At 38.2% G+C, this 18,257-nt stretch overlaps 1 protein-coding gene and 1 long non-coding RNA gene across 4 annotated transcripts in view; one reads left to right on the top strand and one right to left on the bottom strand.

Moving 5' to 3' along the window:
* LOC127550180 (uncharacterized) overlaps positions 1-11,989 on the bottom strand; it is a 95,234-nt gene extending 83,245 nt beyond the window's left edge. Inside the window, exon 1 of the long non-coding RNA XR_007950785.1 lies at positions 11,392-11,989. This is a non-coding gene — a long non-coding RNA (uncharacterized LOC127550180). The remainder of the gene's footprint in view (positions 1-11,391) is intronic.
* SLIT3 (slit guidance ligand 3) overlaps positions 1-18,257 on the top strand; it is a 778,163-nt gene that overhangs the window by 482,946 nt on the left and 276,960 nt on the right. The window lies entirely within an intron of this gene.

Raw genomic sequence — 18,257 nt, 5'->3', positions numbered from 1 at the left:
GTGGTGTCAGCATTCCATCCAGAGCCCAGATGATTTCTTTGCATGAGAATCTCCCTAACAAAATAGCTGAGGGAAAAGTAGACTGGGACAGGGGAAGGGGAAAACTGCCCGACACCTCCCAGGGGCTGAAAACTGACAGGAAACTGGCAATCCCATCCGATGAGCTAAGTGGAAAAGGGTTAGCCTCTAAATCAGTTGGATTGATAATGTTTTCATTTTTAAAGGTTAACTGCGTTTTTGACACTACCTTGGCTCCCCAACAATGTCTGCTTAAAAAAAAAAAAGCACTGGGCAAGGAGCCTCCTATGCACTTCATTTAGGACTGACGTTTATGACTGGTCATTGACCTTGAGATTCCATTAGCGCTAATGAAGGACAGTGCGGAATGCATCCAGCATGGAGTATTGTAAGTGACGCACTCAGCCCCTGGAGTGGTCCCCACCCCAGTGGTTGCCAACTCAGCTGGGGTGCCCCTTAGCCCAGAGCTGCTGTTCTATAAGCTGATGTGATTGGACTTATTAGAATCACTTGTTTCTATCAAAATTCAGCTCAAACACCTCTTCCTACATGAGGTCTTTTTTTGGTCCTCTGGATGCTGAAGCCTCTCTCAAAATCCTTTATATACACACATACACACACAAACACACATTATTTCACAGTTATTTTTTTATCTAATTATATGTGAAATTGTTTTCCCCCAATACATAATAAACTTCTTGAAGAGAGAGACTAGTCATTTTTTCCCCTTTTTTTCCTTTGCCCAGTATCTAATACAATACCTGGCACATAATAGATGCTTAAAAATGTGTGTTGATGAATTGATCCATGGTCTTGTTCTGCTACAGCTTGAAAGGAGGAAACAAGTATTATTAAGTATCTATTATGTGCCAGGCACTATGCTGAGTGTTTTACAGATATCTCATTTGATCTTCACAAAACTGTAAGTTAGGTATTATTATCATCCCCATTTTAACAGATAAAGAAACTGAGTCAGACAGAAGTTAAGTGAGTTGCCCAGGATCATATAGTTACTAAGTACCTAAAATTGGATTAGAACTCTGGTTTTCCTGGCAGCAGACTCACCCACTATCCACTGCACTACCTAGTTGCCTCAGCTGGGGAAGGAAATGACATCATCTAAACCAAGTCATTTTCCTTGGGCATTTTGCCTCGCCATAATATATAGGGGGCACAGTGAATAGAGTGCCTATCTTTTTGTTAACTTGATAGAATTTTATTGTTTTCCAATTACATATAAAGATAGTTTTTAACATTCATCTTTGTAAAATTTTGACCTCCAAAAATTTTCCCTTCCCTCTTTTATCCCTTCCCCAAAACAGAAAGTAATCTGATAAAGGTTATATATTTATAATCATGTTAAACATATCTCCACATTAGTCATGTTGTGAAAGAAGATTTGGAACAAAGGGGGGAAACCACGAGAAAGAAAAAACAACAAAAAAAGTGAAAATAGTATGCTTCCATCTGCATTCAGTCTCCATAGTTCTTTCTCTGGATGTGGTTGGCATTTTACATCACAAGTCTTTTGGATTTGTCTTGCATCATTGCATCACTGAGAAGAGCTGTTATTGTTGTTTGTCCTTCATTCTCAAAAGGACCATGGCATCAGAAAGGGGATGCTGTGACTCAACATGGATATAAGTGAGGGACAGCTATGCAAAATCACCAGTCTCACTTTCTCTTATGGAGCTATCTGGACTCAGATCAGGATGACTGGAGTTGCCCTTGCACTGAGAATCTATCATAGTTGATCATCACACAATGTTGCTGTTACCATGTACATGTTCTCCTGGTTCTGCTTACTTCACTCAGCATCAGTTCATGTAAGTCTTTTCAGGTTTTTAAAAAAATCTGCCTGCTCAGCATTTCTTACAGAACAATATTATTCCTGTACTTTCTTATACTACAATTTGTTTAGCCATTCCCCAGTTGATGGACATCTTCTCTGAATTTCCAATTCTTTGCCACCACAAATAAGAACTACTATAAATATTTTTGTACATGTGGGTCCTTTACCCTTTTCTATGGTCTCTTTAGGATACAAACCTACTAGTGGTATTGCTGAATCTAAGGGTATGTAATTTTTATAACTATTTGGGCATAGTTACTTAATCTCCAGAATGGTTGGATCAGTTCACAACTCCACCAATGATGCATTAATTTTCTAATTTTCCTACATCTTTGTTAACATTTATCATTTCTTTTTTTGTCATATTAACCATAGGTATAAGACTCAAAATGGTTTTAATTTACATGTTTCTAATCAATAGTAATTTAGAACACTTTTCTATATGACTCTAGAAAGCTTTAATTTCTTCATCTAAAAACTGCCTGTTCATACTCTTTGACCATTTATGAATTGAGGAAGAAGAAGGCTCATCTTCATGAGTTTAAATCTGGCCTCAGACTCTTAGTAGACCCTAAGCAAGTCCCTTAACCTAGTTTGGCTTAGTTTCCCCATCTGTAAAATTAATTAGAGAAGGAAATGGCAAACCATTCCAGTATTTTTGCTAAGAAAACCACAGAGTCAACATTGTTAGATCAACAACAAATATTAGCTCTCAAATAAGAGAAAATGTGTTTTCTTATTATCCTTTGTGGGAGTTCACTTTGTCTCTTTGTAGTCCCAGTAGAATGCAGATGTCTGCATCTAATATATTCCTGGCAGAGCCAGAGGGTAAAGCTTATCCCCAGGTTTTGCAATTGAGAAAACTTGGGCCCAAAGAGATTAAATTGCTTGACAAAGGTCATGTAGCTAGTTGGTAGAAGAACCAGCACAAGAATCCAAGTCACCCGATGTCTCAGCCAATTCCCTTCATTGTCCTTTTACCAGAGAATTTCCCCTCGAGGTCTAAATAACAGCTGCATCACTTTGGAGGCATAGTGGAATATAAACTTGGATAGGAAAGGAAGGTAACTATTGATTTTGCTTAGTATGGATCTACATACATCCAGATGCTTAATCCTGCTGCTGCCCTGTTAGCAAATGAATGAAGATTTGTCCCCAACCCAGTGCAGATTCTTATAACTTTCCTATGGATTGCCAATAGGATAATAACCCAGTTCTTGGCCCTTCCCGGTTTCTTTCTGAGTCTAGCATTCCAAAAAGCAAAAATAAGTTATTCAACAGATAACATCACCATCAGGGAAAAAGAGGGAGGGGGAATTTGGGGAATTATCAGTTTTTATTTACTTTTATTATGAGTCAGTATAACAGCAACTAATTGGTGCACTAGAGAGAACACCAACCGGGGAGTTAGTATCTGAGTTCAAATCCAGTCTCAGACATTTGCTAGCTTTGTGCCCCAGGGCAAGTTAGTTAACTGATTGCCTAAAAAAAAAAAAAAAAGACAATATAGCCTAATAGATAGAAAGCCAATCTCAACGGGAAGGCCTGGGATAAGTCCTACTTCTAACACAGGCTCTTTAAGGTTGTTATCTTGCAGAGGAGATGCCAACCTGCATTGGCAAAAGTAATTTCCTCATCTTTGAATTCTCTAGCCCATTTTTACATATTTTGAATTCTCTCTAATGCTATGCTGGGGGGAAGATGGTAAGGTGGAATGGGATTTTTTTTCCCATTTTCTTTCTCTTTCTCTCTTTTTTTAATTTTGTATTTAGTTTTAAATAAATAAATAAAAGTTTAATTTTTAAAATTCCCTAGACCAGTGTAATCACAGATCTAGTCCCAATCCCCAATGTCTATTTTTATCAAATTGGATTTACTACTAAATCATTCCTAGAGACTCTATACGTATTAATTAGGTACCATGGGAAGTCAAGAGAGAGGGAGCTCAGTGAAGTTGGGTTAGCTAAGAAAAGTTCTTCAGAAGAAGTGGATCTTGAAGAATGGATGGTATTTGTATAAGCCTAAGAATAAGAAGTGAATATTCAATTTAATTTAACAAGCATTTATTAAATGCTTGATACATTTTTCTCACAGAGACCTTTGCAAAGGATCAGTCAACTCACTAATTTACGAAATTATATTTTTGCCTTATTGTGGCATGTTTTGCTCACACACGAGCGAAGTTCTAGCTTGAGGCCTGCAAAATCTGAAGTATGGGGCATCAGGGCAAGGAATGTACTGTAAAGGGCAAGGAATGTACTGTAAAGGATGCCTTGGGTTTTATTCATCTAGAGATTTGCCCCATATACTTCACAAGACATTTTGCATCTTATATAGTAGAAAACATTTGTCAGGTTCAGAGTACTTTGTTTATTGGGAGTGGAGAAGGAGAATAAAAGGAAATCTTTGTTACTATGGGGAGAAAGATACAATTAAATCTCAATCATTGCAGGGGTCAGTCACCAAAGTCTCAAATAGGATGGCATTCAGCCCATGGAAGGAATGGATGGATAGATGGATGGATGGATGGATGGATGGATGGATGGATGAAAACAAAACATTTATTAAGCACTTACTACATGCAAAGCATTGTGGTTCTACACATAAAAGAAGACAGCCCCTGCTCTCCAAAAGCTATCCTCCTAATAGGAGGAGACAATACATTAGGTAGTTTCAGCCACAGGTCAGATGGAAAGCCTAGGGGTCTTTAATTTGTAGCAAGGTAGACACTGATGCATCTCCTTTAATGTTATTTTCACTGACAAAACTATATTCATTTCTAATATTGAAGCATATACATAACCAAGGACTTTGGTGTTGAGCATTTTTCTCTCTGTGACTGATTCTTAGTGAGATTTTAAGCTTTAATAGCTTAAAATTGCATCAAGAGTTATAGGACCCACAGCATAGGCTACAGAATCAGTCTTACTTCTTACTTCAGGCATCAGAAAAAGCAGAGGCATCAGCTATGGACTAATACAATAGAAAGGATGCTGGATCTGGAGTCAGATAATATTGGTTCAAATCCTGGCTCTGTGACTTACTGGCAAGGTGACATTGGGTAGTCATTTAACCTCTCTGGATCTGAGTGACCTTTACAGTCCCTTCCAACTATAAATCTATGATCATCAAGTATCTGGCCTCCAACTCTGAGGCTGTCAGAAACAGGGAATAGTTTCCAGTAAATCAACAGCATAGCTTACATAGGTGTGTAGATTTGCAAGACTTTACACAAGGAGTACTAAGGTCAAAAATTGTGGGTGAAAAAAAACAATTTTTGTGGGTGAGAAAAAGGGGGAAGCAGACAGAAAGCCCCACAGTTAGATGAGGTCTGCACATCAGTATGCTGTCTTGCTATATGAAAAACAATAGAAGAAGCATTCAAGAAGGGGGGGACCAGGAGGCAGGAGTAAGTGTATAGTGTGAGCTCAGGAGACAATGAAGAGAATAGCCTGTCAAGGAGAAAAAAAGTGTGTTAAGGACCTCCCAATTAGAGACACGCAGGTTGTAGAAACCAAACAGCCTCAGATCAATTTAAAGCCACCCAACTCCTTACATCCCCACTGTTGCTAGCCTCTTCTTTCCAACAGAAGATTAGCTGCCAGAATTCTTTGTAAAGGTGACTCAGTGATGCTTAAATAATAGCCTGCTTTGCTGTCACGATGCACATGCATGTTTTCATTAGTGCTAACAAGTCTCATGTGCAAGCTCACTGTTGGAGGAAAAATCCCCAAAGCATCTCTGATAGGCTAAGCCATGTGTTTAATTTTGATTTTGCAAACCCATTGTTAATTTAATACCAGGGAGTTATTATTAAAAACATACTCAATGAAAGCTAATGATAGGCCATAGAAAATAAGTATGTGACCAATACACAGCTGTTCCCACATATGCACTTGTGCCCGCTGTTGGTCTTGGTGAAGGAAGTGGTAAGCTTTAATAGGATGGATAGCCATTATAACTCAAATGTCCCCATAAAATATGCAAAATGTATGTACTGTGATGTAACGTACCTATATTTATTACCTAATTAGGATTCCCTTACAAACTTTTAAAAATAATCATCCAGGATTTAATTAGTATGTAATATCTCTCTTGAGGAAGGGGGGTGCAGGAACAGAGTGGAACAATGGAGGAGAGGAATCTTGGATCTTATTGGCAGCTGTTTAATTGTAAATATAGTCTTTTTCTTTTTTCTTTTGCCTTAGCCAGTTGAGACATTGTCTTCCTCAGTTCATAAAATTCAGAGATGGGAGGATCCTCAAAAGATTATCTGCCCCATCTCTTTCATTTTAGAGATGTGGAACCGAAGGCCCCTACAGGTAATGGGCTTACCTCCTGTCATACAACATATGTAAAGTCATGTTTTCAGACTTCAAATCAAGCACTGTTTTTTGTACATGCCAAGGCAAGGTCAGTTGTTTGGTGACTGTTTCATTGAAAAGTATGTCTGCTGGTATTTTCTTACTTTTGTAATTTAATTTTATTTTATTTTTGAGAAGCAATTGGGGTTGTGATTTGCCCAGCTAAGGAAATGTTAACTGTCTGAAATCACATTTGAACTCAGGTTTTCCTGACTCCAGGTCCAATGCTCTATCCACTGCACCATCTAGTCACCCCTCTTACCCCCTCCTCTTTTTTTGGCTAGGGGTAAAGCAATCAGAGGATCTTAGGAAGTAACATTAGGTCATTGAGTCTAATTCATACCTGAGCAGGAATCTTCTCAGCAACATCGGTGAAAATTAGTTCCTGACCTTAAACAATACCTACATTAGAAGCAACTTATTCCATTTGATTGGCAATTTCTTCTAACATCTACCCAAAATTTACGTCTGGGTAACTTATACCCATTGGTTTTAGTTCCATTCTCCCTGGTCAAGTAAAATTTAGATAATCTCACTTCTTCATGCCAGCCTTTCTGCTAGCATTCCCACCTCTAGATCTCCATCCAAACTTCCCTCTTCCAAGCCAAACATCCTCAGAAAAGCTTCTAAAGCAGACAAAGTATAAACCATGTTTTCAGAACAATTGTATTTGGGTGATTTGTCACTGGCAACACTGTGATTTGATAGCTACTCATTTACAAGTTAACTAGTCAAGTGCAGTGTCCACATTCTAATCTGACATTTAATCATAAGGGAAAGGGGGAGGGGAGAGGGAGAAAGAGAGAATGGGAATGTAGTAGAAATTCTGCTCATTAGGACACTTTAGTTTTGAAATTGTTACTATGACGATTTGAGCAGACTGCATTCAACCTTCTTCTCATTATCACTTAAGTAAACAATCTTCATCTCAAATGGCTAGATAGAATTGGCTAAACAGCTAAATGATCTAATATGATAGATCCAGGAAGGTGGACAGATTATTTTAAGGAGCTTGTTTTTAGTCCAGATGGTTTGGTTCTGCACAAAATCATTTGATTAAATGTTTCTCTTAGCTTTGAAATCACGTTCCTATTTGTCTGTGTTTAACAAGAGAAAGAACACAAAGCATTTGAAACAAATTAAGCTAATGGGTTCAAAGAAAATCCTAAAAAAGGAAAGGTGATGCTTCTTTTGAGAGATGGCTAGAGAGGCTTGAGCTCTTGAAGTATGAGCTTGGGTACCCTCAGATGTAACAACATGACCTAAATGGAATAAGATGCCTTCAAGCCTAAGGATCTGGTTTTATTCAGGAGGGAAGGAATCCCCAAGGGACAGAGAAATATCCTGGAACTTAGCAGGCTGAGGAGGGGGATCATGCATCTCCTTTTGTTCTCTCTCTTATCTGCTAATCATTGAAATGACTAGGTAGCTTAGCAATATTCTTTGTGGTTCAATCTTAAAAGATTATCTCCCAATATTCTAAATATTGTATCTCTGTACTAGAAAACGTCAGGAAACTTACCTTGCTCTTTATCTGTTTACGTATATGTGTGTGTGTATGTGTAGATACATATGTATATGTATTGTTTGTGTACATTTCTATGTATATGAGGTAGCTTTTACCATATATTTTATAAAATTTATTACCTGAGTCACAACCTGAACTTATCAGTACTTTCTCTACATGGATTACCTGTGTCACTAAATCCATCAGCAAGTATTTTTAAGTGCTTACTATGTACCAGGCACTAGAATTATAAATATAAAGAATGAAACAATTTCTACTATAAAGGAAATTCATTATAATATATATAGGTGACCTGTAATTATATGTGGAATAATATGAAGTGAAGAAATAAAAATTAAATACAGGGTAGTTTGGGAAGACAGGAACACAATCAGGGGAATTAAGAAAGGTTTCATGTAGAAGTTGGGGCTTGCCCTAAATGAGGAAGCAGAACTAAGGAAGAAAGGAATTCCAGGCATTGGACATAGCCAGTGCCAGGGTGTCCTGTTTGAGGAAGAGAAGAAACAGTTTAGCTAGCTCTCAGAGCCCAGGATACAAAGTAATACTATGATATCTTTAGGATGGAGAATTCCCAATATGGAAACTAACTTTTGGTATGCTCCCTCCCTAACCATCTTGTATTTATCTTGAAGTTATTCAGCACACATATATATAAACATTCACATACACACACACACATATATGTAATCTGCTATACTAGAATGTAAGCCTCTTATGAGGAGGGATTCTTTCTTCCTCTTCCTTCCTTCCTTGTTTACTTTCTTTCTCCCTTCCTTTCTCTTTTTTCTTTCTTTCTTCCTTTTCCCTTTCGTTTGTTCCTCTTTCTTTCTTTTTTATTAATATCAGGGTATGCCCTTGCTAGCTCTAATTTGTTTATATCAATTTTCAGTGACGGCAGTTTGCTCTGGAAAGGAACAAGTGTTATAATTGGGGCTTGATTTATTGCTTATTGATTGTCTAAATTTAAGAAAGTAATAGAGAAAATGTTAACAATTAGATAAACTTAAAAGTGTGTCATATGCATACTTGGGGTGGGAACTGGTTCACTCTTGTTTGTATACCATGCCTGACTCCAAGTATGAAGTTAATTAATGCTTTTTGATCAATCAGCTAATTGATTGTCAACTGATCTGTAATCTAGCATATTGAGAATTGCCTGGGGAATGAGACATTGGGACTATTTTAATTCATGTGTAATCACATAGTCATATATGTCAAAAGCAAAATTTCATCTGAAGTCTTTTTGACTCTGTGGCTGGCTTTGTATTTTGTCTCTCAAATTCTCTTACTTAAATATAACGAGTAAATTTAGTTGTAAGGCTGGAGGAATTGGGGTTCCAGAAAGAAAAAATTACATACCCCTTTATATGACAGCAGGATAGGAAGTATACTATATATTCAGATTGCTTCTGAAAGTCTCCTGTCCTCCACTACTCATCCTTCTGTGACCTCAATATTCAGCCCCAAGGATTACATCATTGGAAGCTGGAAGCTAGAAGACTCTTGTCCTCAGTCACCTTCTCAGACTGACAAGGCAGTATAGAGAGGAGGAATCTCTTTGGGAGTTTTGTACCCAGTACTTATCCAGTTCCTTATGATGTCATAAATAATACCATATTCGGCAAACTCCTGCGTGTTTGAGTGAGAAAAGACAACACATTTAGCAAGCTTATCAGTACGTTTCTACAGTCATAAAGCAATGAAATGGATGAGAAATAAATAAACAAGATAATTATTGGTAACACTAACTGATATTTACATAGCAATAGGCTACACATTTATTTGCTCCTTTTAGCATCACAACAGCCCAGTGAAACAGGTACAGCAGGTGTTTGGTGGCTTGCTCATCTTTACACACCTAATCAGTACCAGAGGTAGTTTAAATCAAAGTCTTCCTCTCTCCCAGATCAGCACTCTAATCATTACATCAGATTGTCCCTTGTTTTATAAGCAATGGTTTAGGTGATGTACACTGATTAGGTGTGTAAAGATGAGCAAGCCACCAAACACCTGCTGTACCTGTTTCACTGGGCTGTTGTGATGCTAAAAGGAGCAAATAAATGTGTAGCCTATTGCTATGTAAATATCAGTTAGTGTTACCAATAATTATCTTGTTTATTTATTTCTCATCCATTTCATTGCTTATCCTCTAAGACAGAGAATATCCCCACATCTGAGTTCTACTATTCCAACCAACACTGAATACTAGGTGACAGTCAATATAATTTATTCTATAATTTAATTAAGTCTTCTACTTCTAGTTAAAAAAAAAAAGTGATTAAATTACCTTTAGGAAGAAAATTTGAACTGATGAACTCTGAGTGCTAACTGAAACAAATTTTTCATACTATTATTCTTGTTTTTTTTTTAAACAAACGATAATAAGGAAATGTTTTGCATGACTTCACATATATTATTGATAGCATCATATTGCTTGCCTTTTCAGTGGGTGGGGGAGGAGCTGAAGAGAGGGACAGAATTTCAAACTCAAACATTTTTTATGTGGAAGGAAGGAAGGAAATCTCAGAAATAGTCTAGGGGACAGTTGTGCTACAAAGGGGTGGTGGTGGAAGATGAATGTCTATCTCATGCCCTATGCCCAAGGAGTAGACTCAGTAAATTGAAGGGGACCACGAGAAAAGGTAGTCCTCTGGTGTAATCTTTAATCGTTAGAAACTCAGGGTACTTTTTCTTCTGTCTTGTGCTTTGAGGCTTAGTTATTCTAAGCCCTTATTCAGGGCAATAATCTATCCTATGTATGAATCATCTAATGTGAAATGTGCTCTTCTCAGCAATTGCAATTCATTTGAGAATAACTCCCAATAAATTGTCTGTGATGTTTCTTTATTGCTATAGACAATGGGCAAAGCCAAGGAAATGAAGGGTTGTACCAAACCAGTCATTAGTTTTAATGTGGTCTGGCAGTTTTAATCCTTTTTTTTATTTTTTTAAGTGTAATGGCACACTGAGTTAAAAAAAAAATGATGAAATGCGGCGCAAAAAAAAAAAAAAAAAGAATTGGATATTTTCCTTAGGAGTGAGTCTCCATCTTTCTTGATTTCCATAGACCTTGTATGGAATGAGGTACATATAAAATAAGGATACTGATTAATTATTGCTACAATACCACCTCTAGGCTACTCTCCTAATTTGAACCCTCAGTAATGGATTACCCCAGAGGGTGGCTGTTATTTCAGGAATACTCCTGTGAGGATCTGTATTCCTTATACCATAGCTCAGAAGTTCTCACCTATGTACTTCCTATTAGCAATTAACTAGTGAAACAAATTTCACTTAAACAAAAATATCTATTTTGATGCCCTTATAAAAACAGCAGCTACAATGCCCCTCCCCATTCACCTGACAAATATTCACAATAGAAGAGTGGGCTCAGACTTAAAGAACAATGATAGTGAAACACACATGTGAGCTATATAAATGGTAAAGATAACTAACTCGGGTATTGAAAGATCCAGAAGTATTTTTCCTCTTTACAGAGAAAGGTCTTACAAAGTTCTCCTTGAGCAAGAGTATCTCTTTTAAAAAGATTGCTCTACCAGCTTTCCACTATCTGCTCTTATTCATACTTAGCCCTTTTCACTACTCCCAACAGTAGAAGAATTCCATACCTCCAAGTTGTTTTCTCTCTTGAGGGAATTAATGTATCTTCATTTGTCTGAAGACTATGTTTCTGCCCCTGAAATTGTGCCTGAAATTCTCTGCAACTGACAGAATGTTCAGTATCTCTTATTTCTATGCTAGATGCTATGACTGATAAAGGTAGAGTTGAGCAGAGTAATCCCCTTCTAAGCATTTCCTCCATTTTTCAGTCAGACTCCATTTCTGAAGTCCACTCTGTTCCTTGGGCTAAACTATTTAATGTACTATTTGTCCAGTGAGATTGCTCCCTTTAATCTGATCAGAAAAAAGTCTTGATATAACCTTTGATTTTTGAGATATTAAGACTTTAATGCTTTAAGTTACTTAAGCCCTATTAAATTTCAGTTCCTTTTCTGTAAAATAGGAAAACATTGGAGAAAAAAAAATGGCAAATCACTCCATATCTTTGCCAAGAAAATCCCACAGACAAATCCATGGAATCACAAAGAGTTAAATGCAACTGAATTATGGAACAGCAATTATATTCTAGAACAGTGGTATCCAATCTAAATAGAAAGGAGACCACTAATACATAAAGATCCCCTTTAAAAAGCTACATACTGACTTAGAAAGCCACATATTACATTTTATTGTATTTTTATTTATTTTGTTAAATATTTTCTATACTTTATTGCATTTTTATTCATTTTGTTAAATATTTTCCCATTACATTTACTCTGGGGATGCATATTTAATTGCAGACTTATTCTGGGCAACAGTCAGGAGTGGTGGGGACTTTTGGTCCTTGTGTTTGACTTGTTTGTTCTCAATCTTCTGGACAGGGAAGTTAGTCAAAGATCAATTCCCCATGCCAGTGTTCCAGCTGAGATTTTATACCATTCTTTTTGGTTTTACCTTCACTAAACAAATACACCATTACAGGGATTTGTGTGTCTCTTTAGCAACCATTCTGAGAGGCAGCATGATATAGTAGAAGAAATGAATCTGGAGTCAACAGCATTGGTGTCAAATTCAAATAGAAATGAATTACAACTATTCTGAATTTAAAATCTTAGGTCTAGAGGACCCAACTCCAAATCCTAGTGCTTGGTACTTAGTAGATATGATGATGTGTAGGAATGAGATCCCCTCTGCCCCGAGACACAGATTCAAAAAAGAAAGAATTCCCAAACCCCCAAGTTTGTGGCAAAAAAAAAGTTTTATTTTTCACTAGAAGCTCCCTCTCTTTTAGTGAGCAGCTTTCTTCATGAAGAAATTTGCAAAGAATGAATTAGCAAAAAACTATTTTATGAGCAAATCTGGGGGCAGTTTGAACTGATTATCAGACCAGGATCTCCCAATTGGATGAAAATCACTTTGAAGGTTTTAGAGTTTCCTGAATGAGGATGTGACTCCCCGAAAGATCAATAGGGGGTGATTTACCCTTCAATGATACTGTTTATCTTTGTCTGGAAAATGTGCCTTCTTTCCAGACTTTCTGGAGCCTGGGAGACCCCCCCCAATCTCTCTTTCTTTACAGATCAGAGGGGACATAGTTTCAGTGATTATTTTACACAATTTTTACAGAGTTCACCCGTGTCAGACACCTAATAAATATTTATTGATTGAGCAACTCATATTTCCCTTAAGCCTTCTCTTCCCCAGGCTACTTAATCGTAGTTTCTTGAACTGATCATGACAGTTCCTTCATAGTCCAGATCACTTTTCTTTCAACTCAATGAGATTTTTCTGTATCTTTCCTAAAATGTGGCAGTGCTAAATAAAAAGTTCCAGGGATAGATTGACCAGGGATGAGTCTAAACAGAGCTTTCATTTCCAAAAACAAACCTTGTCATGTCCTACTGTTGATGTGCATTGATCTGGGAGGTCAGACAGTCTCTCTCCAAAGTATGTTCCACCCAACACAGTAGAGATATGAATGACTTTAGTGCAGGAGTTGGGGTAAGGGAATGATTGAACCTAGTACATTGCTAATACACTAGAATCTTTGGTAATTTTTACTCCCTGAGCTTTTTTCCTGCCATCTGTGTGTTTGCTTTGCATTTAAACAATCCCTTACTTTGGGTTGAAAGGACAGGAGCAAAAAAGTAGACTGTGGAATCAAAGTTTCTCCCCTTTCTCTAGAACTGGTCATCTAGGCTAACTTCTGGCTGCACAGTATACAGCATCAAACCCAGACAAGTTGCATCTTTGCTATTTTTAAAGCATAGTATTTTCAGAAGGTCTCCACAGTCACCCTTTCTTCAGCAGCCTTCAGTCAAAATTCAGAGTGTAGTAGAGTGTTGATTGCCCTTGGGAAAGGAAGACAGGGTTAATTGAAATACACAGATAATCCTTAGACCTTATTTTAGCAATTCATTTCAGTGTCTTTCTGTACCCAGCCTTCTAGTAGAACTGCTGACAAAGAGCACAGTGGACTTGTTTGAATTTCTTTCCATAGTTCCTTTAGAATCTTAACATTTTAGCGTTAGAAGGGATCTTAGGAATTTATTTATCATCAATCTAGTTCCTCCTCTCCCATTTTATAAACAAAGGGTTCATGTGATTGTCAAAGGAAATCTACCATAACAGATAGAAGAGGATGCTATTGTTTAGGTGTTAACAATGTTTGTGTGTTTGAATATGTTCTATGAAAAAATTCAAATTTATTACTTTATTCACAAATACAGATATTTGAAAAAGTAATGTTTTTTGGTAAACTACATGAATTTTCTTTGTTTTTTGAAACAAAATAGTTTTAAGAATATATCTGGTAAAAAGTTTCCTATGATAACTTCTTCCCTTCTCTTTCCTACAAAGCAAGGATCAAAAATGAAGTTTTAACAAAGATCTATTGCTTCTTACTACATACCACAATAGAACAAGATATATCCTCCTATTTTTGGAGCAGAAAAGAAAAGAATTGTGTAGATAATGTGTTGGATTGGGGCACTGGACTTGGAGTCAAGAAGAAAATGCCTCGGACTCTTACCCTTATGTGACAAAAATTCTCTCTGCCTATGATTCTTTCAAGTCTTCTGTCTCACACATCATGGTTCAGGAGAAAGAATGTGGGATTTTGAGTCAAAGAATCTTGGGTCACCAGTATGATCTTGGCTAAATCAAGTAGCTTTGATTTCCTCATGTATAAAATGAAGATGATGAGCTGAATGCTTTCTTGATGCCTTCTAATGCTAAATCTATATTTCAGTGAATCACACACACATCATTGCTAGGTTACAGAAGGGAATTTGGATATATTTTTTCATCTTGTTTTGTAGTTGTCTGGGTGGATTGGAAAGAAAAAGGCAGGTAGGGCAGAAAGGCTATATTCCTATAAGATTCCAATCAGATAATTCCTGTCTAATAAACTGAGAATAGATCATCTTTTGGAGAGTATAACATTGATGATCTAGACAAAGCGGTATGTGTCATGGAAAGAGCTATAAATTAGCAAATGATTATCCTAAGAGCATAGAACTAGATCTGGAAATGACCTCAGAAACCATCTTGTCCAATGCGAAACTGAGAACCAAGAAGGGATTTGAACTCAGGTTCATTTATTCCAGAGCCCTCCTCTTTTTATTGTACTAAGATCTAGATTCTGTCTTTGTTTCTAATTAGCTTCTGAATTTAAGCAAAGAACTTAATTCTTTCAGGGTTCCTGTTTGCTCATCTAAAAAATGAGAACGCTAGAGTAGTTGATTTCTGCGGTTCCTTCTAGCTTTAGTTCTTAGGATTTTTTATTTGTTTATTTGGATGGTTGGTTTGGTTTGGTTTCTGCTGGAGATGAGGGACAAGAATAAGTTGAGTTTTTTGATTTGTTCATTTGTGTGTTTGGCTTGGTGAGGAAGGAAGAGCATGAATTAAAGTAAAGATGCTAGGGGATTGAAATGGGAGATATGGGCTTACCATAGCTAGGACCATCATCAGTTCATCCAGCATCAATGTGATTTTGCATTGATCCCCCACTAGGTGGTGCAGTGGTTAGAGCCTAGTCTTGAAGTCAGGGAGATTCATCTTTCTGGATTCAAATGTGGCCTCAGACACTAACTGGCTGTATGGCCCTAGGCAAGTCACTTCACCCTGTCTGCCTCAGTTTCCTCATCTGTAAAATGAGCTGGAAAAGGAAATGGCAAACCAGTCCAGCATCTCTGCCTAGAAAACCCCAAATGAAGAATCCCACCTGACTGAAAAATGATGGAACAGCCAAAACCATCTCTCAGTAATAAGACAGAGGGGGCGGGGCATGTGAGTGTGTCAGAGTGTTGAGAGAATAAGAGGTGAATGCTCACTTATGCACTTTAGGTGGATTAGAGTAGGGACAGACATAAGAGGGGAAAGTCAAATAGGAGTCAAACAATTTAGATTACTGCAGTTTTTACATAAATCACCTTATTTACTACTCAAAAGCATCCCATAAAGTAGATTTTTTTACAGATAAGTAAACTGAGACACAGAGAGGTTGTTACTATTAAATATTTAGAGCATGATGAGAAGAGACAGTTAAATAATTCTATCACAGGATAAATTTAACTACTGCATAGATTTGTTTATATATTTCAAAGAACTAGATGAGACTACACTTGTTCTTAAAAGTCATATATAAAAGCTAGAATTTTTATTTGTATTATTAATTTGATTTTAAAATAGATCATGCCAGATTGAGGATATGGAGTACCTTGAGAAGTCCATTTAAATATTAAACTTCTACTATTTTATCCCTACCTGTGTTTCATTTGTTACCCCAAAGTCTCAGTGTCTTAGGCAGCTCTATCCTAGTTCTTAGTTCTTTCTACTCTAAACTAGATAGTGCTAGTGAATGTCAGACTAAAATGAGTTTCTGACTTTTATGATTTGGGAGATATTTGGTATCCTTCCATAACAGAGTCGGGGGGAGGGGAGAAGAGAGAGAGGAGAGGGGAAAGGAGAGAGGAGACAGGAGAGAGGGGAGAGGGGAGAAGGAAGAGAGGAAAGAAGAGAGAGGAGAGGGAGAGAGAGAAAGAAGAGAGAGAGAGAGAGAGAGAGAGGAGAGAGAGAGAGAGAGAGAGAGAGAGAGAGAGAGAGAGAGAGAGAAGAGAGAGGAGGAGAGAGAGACAGAGACACAGAGACAGACAAGAAGAGGGACAGGGAGAGAGAGAGAGACAGGAAGAGGGACAGGGAGAGAGAGAGACAGAAAGAGGGACAGGGAGAGAGAAAGAGAAAGGAAGAGGGATAGGGAGAGAAACAGGAAGAGGGACAGGGACAGGGAGAAAGAGAGAGGGGGGGAGAGGGAAAAAGAGAAAGGAAGAGGGACAGGGAGAGAGACAGACAGACAAACAGGAAGAGGGACAGGAGAGAGAGAGAGAGAAAGGAAGAGGGATAGGGAGGGAGGGAAAAGGAAGGAGGGAAGGAGAGAAGGAGAGGGAGAGAAGGAGAGGGGAGAGGGGAGAAGGGAAAGGGGAAAGGGGAGAGGGGAGAGGGAGAGAGGGGGAGAGGGGAGAGGGAGAGAGGGGGAGAGGGGAGAGGGAGAGAGGGGGAGAGAGAGAGAGGAGGAGAGAGAGAGAGGAGAGAGAGAGGAGAGAGAGAGAGAGAGAGAGAGAGAGAGAGAGAGACAGGGAGAAAGAGAAAGGAGAGGACAGGGAGAGAGATAGAGAGACAGACAGGAAGAAGGACAGGGAGAGGGAGGGAGGGAAAAAGGGAGAGAGAGAGACAGAGACAGACAGACAGACAGACAGAGAGACGAGAGTGACCGAGACAGAGAGAGAAGGGAAGAGGGACAGGGAAAAAGGGAGGGACAGGGGAGAGAAAGAAAGTGAAGAAGAAAGAGAGGGAGGGAGGGAGGAAATAAATGCATAGATGAGATGGCCTGTGAGATCCCCCACTTCAACTCTAAATCTATGTTCCTATACCTTTGGCCAGGGTCTCAAAGCTAGAAAGTATCTGAGGCAGGATGTGATTTGTCTGACATAGTTCACTCAACTTCAGCACTCCACCTAGATCTTGCTGACTTTATAAGAGATCCCCAGTTGCTACTCTTAAATCCTTTTCCTCAGTATGGAATAGTGATTGTAAAAAATCTTCAAAGATCATCAGAACTAAAAAGCAAGCAATTCCTTTGAGCATCTAGAGATGCTGCATCACATATAAGAGGAGTGGGTCCATTAATGTGTTCAACTTCTGTTCAGTTCCTGTCCCAGGTTCTGAGAAAGGACCAATCACTTATTTTTTTCATTACAGAGAACGAGGTCAGGTAAAGGAGTCAGGGCCCTTTATAACCCCTGGTGATGATGAAGATTTTCCTTTGATTTTGCTGGGATCATTTCACCTGAGGCCAGCTGCAGAGGGTGTGGCTATCTTGGAAAGAATTGCTGCCTCCTGACTAGCACTTTTGTGCTAGAATGAGTCTTCCTTGGAGATTTGGGAAGATGGGGATCACTCCGTGGACACAAAGAGGCGGCATTAAAGATTGTCCTTGAGCCATGTGAGGGCAGGAACTTTGGGGTCCTATCTGTCCTTTACCTTTCTCATATTGCTCCCCATTTAAGTTTCAAGATTCAGGGGGCACACTACAGTTTGCAGGTGAAACAGATATTTCAGTTTTACCATGTGAAGAATGGGGACGTAGCTGATTTTCAAGAATAGAGTCCTAAAGGAGGAGGGAAAGGTTCTTAAGTTCAATGATGTGAGGCTTAGAGAAGTTGATAAGAAGGATTAGAATTGGAGAATAAAAAGACATTTAAAAAGCAAAGCTATTACAGGGTTCATTACTTTATATATGTTCTCCAAAATCACATGAATGAAGGAGAAAGAAAGGAAGGGGAAAGAACCTGGCTTCAGTTCAGAATGTCAATTACAGGGGGTTTTTAATCCCCTTTTCACAATTTATTTGACATTTTGAATGGTGGCCAAAAAA

The sequence above is a fragment of the Antechinus flavipes genome, chromosome 2 (assembly GCF_016432865.1).
Source record: "Antechinus flavipes isolate AdamAnt ecotype Samford, QLD, Australia chromosome 2, AdamAnt_v2, whole genome shotgun sequence".
NCBI lineage: Eukaryota > Metazoa > Chordata > Mammalia > Dasyuromorphia > Dasyuridae > Antechinus > Antechinus flavipes.
The sequence above is the reverse complement of the archived record's forward strand: the minus strand, read 5'-3'. Positions and strand labels throughout refer to the sequence as shown.